This window comes from Elephantulus edwardii, unplaced genomic scaffold, assembly GCF_000299155.1.
Source record: "Elephantulus edwardii isolate Elephantulus edwardi_28Jun2011 unplaced genomic scaffold, EleEdw1.0 scaffold00001, whole genome shotgun sequence".
Taxonomy (NCBI): Eukaryota; Metazoa; Chordata; class Mammalia; order Macroscelidea; family Macroscelididae; genus Elephantulus; species Elephantulus edwardii.
Window position 1 is genome coordinate 28100473 of NW_006399751.1, and position 11040 is coordinate 28111512.

The 11040-nt window shown below is 37.6% G+C and overlaps 1 pseudogene; it reads left to right on the top strand.

Annotated features, from left to right (window-relative positions):
• LOC102843973 overlaps nt 1-9684 on the top strand; it is a 59524-nt pseudogene extending 49840 nt beyond the window's left edge.
• The last annotated feature ends 1356 nt before the right edge of the window (nt 9685-11040 follow it).

Here is an 11040-nt window from a genome sequence, read left to right on the forward strand (position 1 = left end):
ATGCTGAGCGAGTTCGGCCCTTTTGGTTTTCTGACCCCAGCTCCTTGCACATTTCATTGTAATATTTTCCTTTGTCATCCCGTGCTGCCCTTTGGAATCTTCTATTCAGCTCTTTAGTATCCTGAATTCTTCCTTGCACTTTGGCTTCTCTGCCCTCCAGTGCAATCTTTAGAGTTGGTTCTGACATCCATTTTGGTCTTCTCTTCCTCTTTTGTCTTTGCGATGACTTTAGCTATAGATATTATTTTTTTACATTCATATTCTTGCTCTTCAACTGTATCACTCTTTTATTAGTATACTAAAAAAATATTTAGTCTCAATTCTAACTTACAGTGACCCCATTAATTTTCCACGGGTGTTAATCTTCACAGGAGAAGTCTGTCTGTCCTCCTGTAGTTGGTCTAGTGAATTTGAAGCACTGATCTGTGCACAAACCAAGTCACACACTGTGTCTGTCACTGGGACTCTTTTTTTGTTAGCATGCTTATGCGCAAATGGCTAATTTATACACCACACAGTATACTTTGTTTCTATTTCTGTTTTTGTAGTCCTTAGTGTAGTTCACCTGTGAATTACCTTATTTTATTTTTAAAATTTTACTTTGGTTCTCTTGAATCTTAGTCTTGTCATTCTCTCCAGGAGCTCAGTAAATGACCTTTAATTGAAATCCTACAGAGTCAAAATTACTAGTTAATCTGTCTGTCCTAACCCTTTTTTATCTTGACAAACTTATCCTAAAACCTAAAACAATTCTTCACTGATCAACACTTACTCTCTGTAGGATGCGCAGGATGACTAGAAATTGTGGCACATTGTTCAATGCCTTTCACTTTAGATACTCATTTTCCAAACTCCATGACTTTGTCTTCTCTAGTATAATACCTGTGGTAATTTCATAATATTGAATACACAGGATATAAACATTTGATATTTTATATACCAAGAAATGTTACTTCCATATTTTAATAGATTTAGATTTATAAATTTGCATCAGAAATAACATTAACGTTTAAGATGACAATGTCTCAATGCCTTCTAGCCTCCACAGTTCTTTTATAAAACCAAATGATGAGTGGTAGAAAGGTTAAAGTTTCAAGGACTTTGTTTTATTTGGATCCTAAGTAGCAGCCATGGATGCAGTAGTCAAGAAACCATGTGATGTACTATAATGGGTAAATCTGTTGCCAAGGACTTCTGTTAAGCTCTAAAGAGCAAGGATGTCACTTTGAGGGCTAAGGTATACTTGAGTCAAGCCATGAGATTTTAAATAACTTCATTTGCATGTAAAAATTAGACAATAGATAAAGAAGACTGAAGAAGAATTGATGGCCCTGAATTATGATGTTGATGAAGAATATAGAATTTAAACAGACTGTCTAAAGTACAAATCTGTCTTGAATGAAATGTAACATTAATGCTCTTAGAAGTAAGAATGGAGGAAGCCTTTGTCTCAAATACTTTGAGCACGTAATCAGAAGAATCCAATCCCTGGAAAAGAAACCTTGTAGTGCAGAGGGCTAATGAAAAATAGGGACATGGATAAATCATGAGATGGGTTAACACAGCAGCTGTTGTATGTAGAGTTGCCTTGAGTTGGACAGCAATGCTTCTGTTACCTCTGAATATTTTTATATGATAACACCTATGTTCTAAGAAAGGGTTCTTTGGATGTAAAAGGTTACGAGCTTAACTACTAGTCAAAATGTTGGAGGTTAAAGCCTTCCCAGTAGATTCTGCAAAGATCAGCTTGACAATCTGCTTTTGAAAAGTCACAGCCTTGAAAATCTATGGAGCACAGTTCTGTTTGGAAAGGAGATAATAGCAATTGTTTTTAGTATCATCCCACTCTTTCTCTTTATTAGTCTAAAAGTGTCTAAAAAAGTACCATGGTCTAAATATTTTCATATCCATTTATTATATATTGGTTTGCATATAAAATCCGTATACTTTATATTTCATATAAATTTTTTAGGGCACTGCTCAATGAAAGCACAAGTTCTTTTTTTCCCTTATTTGAGTGAAATTATACAAATCATATTAGTTTCAATTAAATTATTCATTTAAATTTTGTTTTATAACATTATTCAAATTTATTAATGTACTTAATAATTATGATATCTGATCAATCTCTACATTGGCTTTTCTTTCACTAAAACTATCTTGTCATTAATTTTTAATAATTTTTTCCCTCCCTTTCCATCCCTGATAACTACCCAAGAAAGATTCTATGTGTAAATCTTTCCTTAGTTTTTTATAACAGCAACCTAATTCCATAATAGTCCTTTTGAGTGTGATTTATGTCACTCAGCATAATTTCCTCTATATATGTTCATGCTGTGCATTGTTTCAGGAATTCTTTATCACTCTTTAGTGCTGCTAATGCTCCGTTGTGTGAATGTACCATCGTTTCTTCAGCTACTCAAACGTTGATAAATATTTGGGTTGTTTTTCTCTCTTCTATTGTAAAAGTGCTGCAATGAATATGTGTATACATATACTTGTGTTACACTTTTATTTCTTTGGGACTACTAATAGTAGTAGTGGGATATGTGTTCTTTTGTGTTTGACTCTTCTTCACCTTGAAATTCTTTAAATGAAATTTTGAGCTATCTTTGATTATTCTTTAATGAACACTTTCTTGTTTGCTTTCCATTTTCCCCTCATCATTTTACTGCTTTTGCTACTTTTATATATTTACACACACATACTTGATAATCTTATTTTTCTTTACTGATTAAAAACAAAAATAATAAATAAGTCACAAAATGTATGTCATAGGCTGAATCAGACCATGATTTTGAGGTAGTCCTCAATGCGCCTCAGTAATTTGAATAGGTCCCTGACTGCAGACTTTCCCACTATAATATGTCTCCTGATCTCCTGACTGTGAGTACCAAGTATATTGATTGTGGATCCAAATAAGATAATGTTGACAGTATCCACTTCCTAAACAACACGCCTCTGGAAACTATGAACTTTGATAAATGTCAAAATAAAATGATAGTTTTAGAGGGGCTCCAGGCCTTTTGTTCATAGATTTGCTATGAGTCATGCTGACTCAAAGGCAATCAACAACAACAATAGTGACAGTGTCTGTGAGCCTGTTGTTGTTGTGTGCCACAGAGTTGGAACTGACCCACTGCTAACCCTGGGGTTTTCAGAGGTAGTAAATCACATGGAAGGAGATAGTCCATCCTACTCCTATGGAGTATTTGGTAGATTAAAATTTTGCCTTTGGGATTGAATAATAGCTTCTTATCACTAGGCCACCAGAGCTCCTGCCTATCACTCTAATGGTGAAAAGGGTTTTTCCCCTTGATATTAAGATGCCTATATTGAAGGCTGTAGTGTTTGAACTTTTGCAGCAAGTACTTCAAGTTATCATCACTTTTAGCAAGCAAGGTTGTATCATCTGCATACTGAGGGTTATTGATGAGTCTTCCTCCAATCTTGATGACACATGCTTCTTCATAGAATCCAGCTTCTTGAAAAATTTGCTCAAGCATACAGATTGAATAGGTATGGAGAAAGGATACAACCTTGATTCACACCTTTCTTAATTTTAAAACATGTAGTGTTTCTTTGCTCTGTTTGTACATTAGCCTCTTGGTGTAGTTACAGGTTTCATAAGAGAGAATATTAAAGGTTTATAAATATTCACATACATATTTTTATATTTTAATGCATAATGTAACTATAATGGTTAAAGAATAATATTTAGAAATATTTGCTGAGAGAAGGTCAATTATGTTATTAATTATTTTTGTCAGTTACATTTGCTATTGAAAGAATCCTTAAGACATGCCTCATTCTTCTCATTTTAGTATCTGAATTTGTCCCTTGAAATATTTGTGTTATTAATAAAATTAATTAGAAAAACAAAATCACCATTTTGTCATGTAGTTGTTTATAGTCAGCCTTAGGCATAATGTACAGAAGATTAATTTTGTTTTGATCATTCAAATTTCAAATCATGAGGTCTTGCCTTTTCCCTGAAGTCCAGAACCTTTTGCTGTCTTCTCTTCTGTGTTATTATTTATTGTTCCATTCTCTGGATCACTCCTGTCTATCATTTTTCTGTGCTGTTTCTCATAAAAATTATACTTTGAACCTAAGCACATTCTTACCAGTTTGATTTTACATGAAAAACACTCCGTCTAACATACTTTGGACATGTTGTGAGGAGAGACTGGTCCTTGGAGAAGGACATCATGCTTGGGAGGGTGGAGGGACAGCACAGGAGGGGAAAGCCCTCTACGAAGTGGATTGATTCAGTGACTGGGATAATCGGGACGGGAGTGTCAGAGACAGTGAGATTGGCACAGGACAGAGCAGAGTTTAGGGCTGTTGTACATAGGGTCACTATGAGTCATAAGCGACTGGATGGCACATAACAACAACAACAACAACACGTTATATTAATAATGAATGTCTACATTGCAGTGGAAGAGTTAAGACATTCTCAATGTAGATCTATTACTATTCTACTGATTTAAAATTATTTTCTAAATTCTAAACATAATCTACTTTGTCTAAAAGAATATTGAATTGGAAGTCTTAAGATTGCTTAAACAGTAAGGTATTAGATGCTACTAAATTTTTCTAAAATAAATGGTTAGGTTAGGACATCTTTATAACATATGCTATTCTTTCATGAAATGCTTCTGAATATCATATGTATTTAGTCAAGTTAAAAAGTAATATATGATTACCCTTTGCACTTGTGGGAACAAAACCCAAATTGCATTCAACTGCTAATTTTTTCTGAGGAATATATGATTATCTTGTGCCTTAAGTCTGAAACTACCTTAAAAGTTATACTTAACATGTAGAAATTTTATAAGAAGCTATAATTAGTTAAGAAGATTTTATTTTCATGAAATAAAATTGTGAAGAAATGAGATCATTCTTACTAAAAGATCATTTCTTTAAAACCTTTAAAAGTGTACAGATAAGTTATTTTTAATTATTCACAGTATGTTCAGAATTTCTATTGATAAAATATTAATGGATGGCTGCTAATGCTATGCCCCAACTGATTCCACTGCTGATGCCGTGTACCAGGTGACAATGATGCTAATGCCAGATATTGAATGCTAGGAGACACTGAAATTTGAGTGAGGTACCTTGTGTGTGTGTGTGTGTGTGTGTGTGTCACTGCTCTATGGCTGGATCACATGTGACCCCTTAACATCAATCAGAAGGGAGTTAGAGAGCTGGAGCTCATCCTCGAAGGGCAAACCAAACTTCCTGATTTTCCAGTCAGATATCCACACTCTGTCTTGCATCTCCTCATGTTCAGTCCAATAACTGTGTATAGCCCAGAGCACCTTGCCCTGGCCTAGCTGTGGCAGTTGTCTGACTAGGAGGCTGCTTTCACAGGCTTTTTCTCTATTGAATTGAAGCATATTGTCCCTTGGGTCAGAAGGCAGAGAGAAACCCAGGCAGGGTAGCTGCTATCACTTCAGGCATGAAAAACTCTACCACAGCTATGTTAGGTAGGAAGCAGGCTAACTTACACCTGACACCAGCCCAAAGCAAGATGTCACCCCCAAAAGTGACAGTATCAATGGATTTCCTGAAGCCAGAAAGTCTGATGGAATTTAAAAGAACAATGATTGAATATTTTCAATGGTGAAAGACAAACTTGAAGAAGTACAGCACACTGCAAGCAAAAATCTGGAGGAGCTTAACAAAAGAATCCAAAACAATGCAGATAAAACAAGTGAGGCACTAGAGGCCCTGGAAAAACAAGAAATCACAATACAAAATATGAGGTCCAGTGTTTCAGATGCTGTCAAAATGATGGAGAGAAACATGAGCAGAGTTGAAGAGATGGAATACAGAACCAGTGAAATAAGAGATTAAATTTTCACCACTGATCTGCTAGGGAAAAAGAAAAGCAGAATCAAAAAGAAAGGAAAAAGAAAAAAAAAACCCTTAATAAAAATATGGGACACCATCAAGGGAAATAACATATGCATCATTGGAATCTCAAACAGGAAGAAGCAAGTAAAGGCACCAAAAAAGTTGTGGAAGAATAACTAGAAGAAAACTTCCTAGGCATAATGAAGAATGAGAGAATATATATATATTGATGTAGCTGAACGAACACCATAGAGAATAGACCCCAAAGAAAAAATCACAAGGCATATCATAGTCAAATTTGCCAGAACGAAGAATAAGGAGAGAATTCTGAAAGCAGCAAGGGAGAAACAAAGAGTAACCTATAAAAGAGAGCAGATAAGATTAAATGCCAATTTCTAAGCAGAAACCACGCAAGCAAGAAGAGAATGGAAGGACATTATCAAACACTCAAAGAACACAACTGTCAATCAAGAATACTTTACCCAGCAAAATTATCCATCAAATATCATTTTGTAGACTTCTTTTTGGTGTCATTGCTAGTTACTTTGGCCCATCCTGCTTTCTTCGACACATCTGTAAGGAGGATGTTTCTCAGTATTTTCTGTAATTCTAGTCCTGTTTTTATAAACTCCCAACAAATTGAAAAAGAACAGCAAGAAAACCTGACACCCTCCCAAAAAACCTCCTCTGAAATTATACAAATTTGGGCAGAAATAAATGAAATAGAAAACAGAAAAACAATTGGAACCATCAATAAAAGCAGGAGTTTGTTCTTTTAAAAGATAAATAAAATCTACAAACCACTAGCAAAACTAACAAAAGAAGGAAAAGTTGCAAATAATCTGAATATGAGATAAAATGGGCAATGTCACAGAACCAACTAAAATAAAAAGGCTAACAGTGGATTATTATGAAAAACTATACTCAGATATGAAAACCTAGAGAAAATTGAAGAATACTTAGACATTCCCATCCTACATAAACTGACAAAAACCAAAATTGAACATCTGAACAGACCCATTACAAAAGAAGAAATAGAAAAGGTAATAAAACAACTTCTGCCCAAAAGAAGTCCTGAACCAGATGGTTTTACAAGTTAATTTTATCAAACATTCAGAGAAGAACTGTCACCAATTCCTATGTAAGAAGCTACAAAAGCAGCTGAAATTTGCCGATTGCCTAGGAAAAAAAGGTAGACATGAGCAAAGTAAATCTACAAGTCATAAAGCATTGGATAACAAAACAAGTAATGGAAATCCTTGGGTTTGAAGATGATGTTGTGATTGAGTTTATATTTAACCTGCTGGAAGTGAAGAATCCAAATTCCAAAACGATGCAAATCAACTTGACTGGGTTTTTGAATGGAAAAAATGCTAGAGAATTGATGGGTGAACTGTGTCCACTGTTGTTAATATGTTGTCGCAAATGACGGCAAATGTGTTTCTAAGCAAGGTCGTCAATATAAAAAGTGTGTGGCAACGTATTAAGTACACAGGAAAACATTGCTGGGATCCCTTCTGCTTTTATAGATCTAAAGAAAGAAGAAATAGAACAGAGACAAATTGAACAAGAAAAATTGGCATCTATGAACACCAAGATGAAGACAAAGATAAAAGGGATAAGAAAGAAAGAAAACAGCCTAGAAAAAAGATCTCGAAGACCCATAAGATGAAAATTCAGATCTCCGTCTCCTAGAAGATGATCGTCTCCTGTCAAGAGAGGCAGAAAGTGCAGTCATTCTTTATCTCCACGTCACAGACCTAAGAGCCAGAGTCCTTCCCCTGTTCCAGAATAGGAGAAAACTCCAGAACTCCCAGAAACTTCAGTGAAAGTAAAAGGACCTTCAGTACAAGAGGCCACTTCTATGAGTCACATCCTGAAAGTTCCCAAGCTGAACCTCTCTCAGAGCCTAAGAGCCTTCTCCAGAAAAAAAAAGGAAAGAAAAATTCTAAGAAAGGAAAAGAAGATGACTCGATAACTATCTCGATCTCGTCAAGGTCCTGGACACATTCTTGCTCTCCTTCTCATACTTGACCTAGAAGATATCATAGATCCTGATCAAGATCATACTCACTTAGAATACAGTCTAACCCAAAACAACGACCATCCCCTCGAAAAAGAACTACACCAAGACAAATGCCTCCTCCAACAAGGCACCAGAGGAGCAGATCTCCAATAAGACCGAGAAGCATCAGCATCTTTGTCTGGAAGTAGCTCATCATCTCCTTCATCTCGGTCCCAGGTACCACCAAAGAAGCCACCCAAGAGGACATCTAATCCCCCTCAAAAAACTCGGAGATTTTCTCCTTCAGCAAGTCCTCCAAGGCAATGGCACCAACCTTCATCTCTAGCAACTCCACCGCCAAAAAGTGGTCCTTCTCCAACAGCCCAGCAGTCAATACATAACAGAAAAAGTCGTGTTTGGTTTCTCCAGGGAGAACTTCAGACAAAATAGCAAAACATAAAGTTACGGAAAAAAAAAAAAGAGTTCCCTTCACCAGCACCCAAACCTTGAAAAGTAGAGTTATCTGAATCGGAAGATAAAGGTGGCAAAACAGCAACAAAGACACCAATACAGACTACAGAACCAAGTATTCATCTGATTCTGGCTCTTTGTCCTTCTCAGAAGATGAGAGATCTAAGAGGTCTCATGTGAAGGATGGTGAGGTAGACAGACGATGGAGACATTCTCCTCCCGAAGTGCTTCTCCATCACCACCAAGCGTCAGAAAGAAACTTCACCTCATGGTAGATGGAGAAGTCCTACCCCACCACCCGCAAGAAGGTGGTTCTCTCCTTCTCCTGGTCCTTCTCCTCGGCGACGCAATTCTCCATACCACCTCCATGGCGAAGGACTCCATCTCCTCCACCACGTTAATGCTCCCCTTTATCAAGAAGATACTCTCCTCGAATAGAGAGTAGATACTCTCCTTCTTCCCCTCCAAAGAGAAGAACTGCTTTGCCCCCTCCCAAATGAATAGCATCACCTTCTCCACCGAGAAAGTGTAGGGTGTCCCGTTCTCCATCTCCCAAACAAAGAAGTTCCCCAGTCACCAACAGACATTCACCTTCCTTAGAATCAAAACATAAAAAAGGATCTTCCCCAAGCCGATCTAGCTGGGAAGCCCAGTTACCACAGCCAAACAAGCGGCGTTCTCCATCACCATGGCCTTGAACTCCTCAGATCACCTTAAGTCCTCCCCTTGTTCAAAGAGGAGCATTGTCATTACCCCAAAGAAGGCAGCACCCTTCTCCAAGTACTAGACCCATTAAGACATTGTTGAGGACTCCAGAACCTAAAAAGACAAAAACGGCTGCCTTACCAAGTCCTCAGACTATAAGGAGAGAGTCATCTCTGTCTGTCTCAGGATCACCTGAGCCAAAAACTGAAACCCCCCAGGCATCCCTATCCCCTATCTAGTTTCAGTCGCCCACCTCGAACTGGTCACCATTGGTGCCAGTCAAAAAGGCTAAGAGCGCAACACTGAGCCCATTACCAGCAAGGAATTCAGACCAAGAAGGAGGTAGAAAGAAAGAAGAAAAAAAAAAAAAGAAAAAGAAGGATAAGAAGCAAAAGACCCACAAAAACACAAGAAGGAAAAAGGAATGAATGGCTATGGCTGCCGCAGCTGCTGTTACTCTTGCAAGCCATAGCTGCTTCTGCAACCACATCAGCACAGAAAGAACCAGAAGCAGAGCCAGAGCCCAAGAAGGAGAAGGAAAGTGAAGGTGCAAACAACCTTGATAATTTAGAAAAGCACCTACATGAAAAGGCCTGAGGTCAATGCAGAAGGCTCAAATGTCTCCACCGTCATAGCTGGGAATGTTTGTATGATGTAAATTTTATTTGGTTTGTACACAATTCAATTTCAAAATTGCTAAAATGTGTTTGAAATAATAAAAAGGAACAACGACCATAAAGTGTTTTAGAATTTGATGAGGTTTGAATTATGTATCATAAAAGAGTTCTATGGGAAAAGGTGATACAACTTTGGAACAACATGGAAATTATCAAACAATATAATTGATATCACATGCAAGCAAAATACTACTGAAGATCATTAAAAAATATCTAGAACAGGACATAGATCAGGAACTGCCAGAAGTTAAAGGAGGATTTAGAAGAGGCTGTGACTCCAGGGATATTATTGCTGATATCAGATGGATCCTAGCTTAAAGTAAAGAATACCAGAAGAATCTCTACTTATGTTTTATGGACTATGCAAAGGCATTTGACTGTGGGGTTCATGACAAGTTGTGGCTTACATTGAGAAGAATGGGAATCCAAGAGGACTTGATTGTGCTGATGAGGAGCCTATACCTTGACCAGGAGCCTGTCATGTGAACAGAGTAGGGGAGCACCGTATGGTTTGGAATGGGGAAGGAGGTGCGCTAGGGTTGTGCACTCTTTTCATACCTATTCAATCTGTATGCTGAGCAAATTATACAAGAAGCTGGACTCTGTGAGGAGCAGTGTGGCATCAGGATTGGAGGGAGACTCAACAATAAACTGATTTATGCAGATGACACAACCTTGCTTGCTGAAAGTGAGGAGGACTTGAAGCAGTTGTTGCAGAAGATCAAGGAATGCAATCTTTGGTATTGATGGCTTCTCTAGGTCAGGAAAACCAAGCTTCTTACCACTGGGCCGATAGGCAGAATGATGATGGATCAAAAGGAGATTGAAACTGTTAGTAGCTTCATCTTGCTTGGATCCACAATTAATACCAGTAGTCAAGAAATAAGGAGACACATTGCACTGGGAAAATCTGCAGTTAGGGATCTTTCCAAATTATTGAGTAGTGATGTCAGTTTGAAAACTAAGGTGAGTCTGATTTAGGCCGTACTCCTGATTATTTGCTATGCATTTTATAGCAGTACAATGATTAAGGATGACAGAAAGAGAATTGATGCCTTTGAGCTGTGGTGTTGGAGAAGAGCACTGAACATTCCATGGATGGCCAAGAGAATGAACTGATATGTCTTGAAAAAAGAGCTGCTGGAGTGCTCTTTGGAGGCAAGAATGATGAGGCTTTTCCTCATGTTGCTAGGAGGTGCTATTCTTTGGAGAAGGACATGTTGCTGAACAGGGTGGAAGGTCAGCAAAAGAGAGGAAGACCCTCAACCTGGTGAATTGATACAGTGACTGCTGCAATGGGCTCTTGTGTGTCTA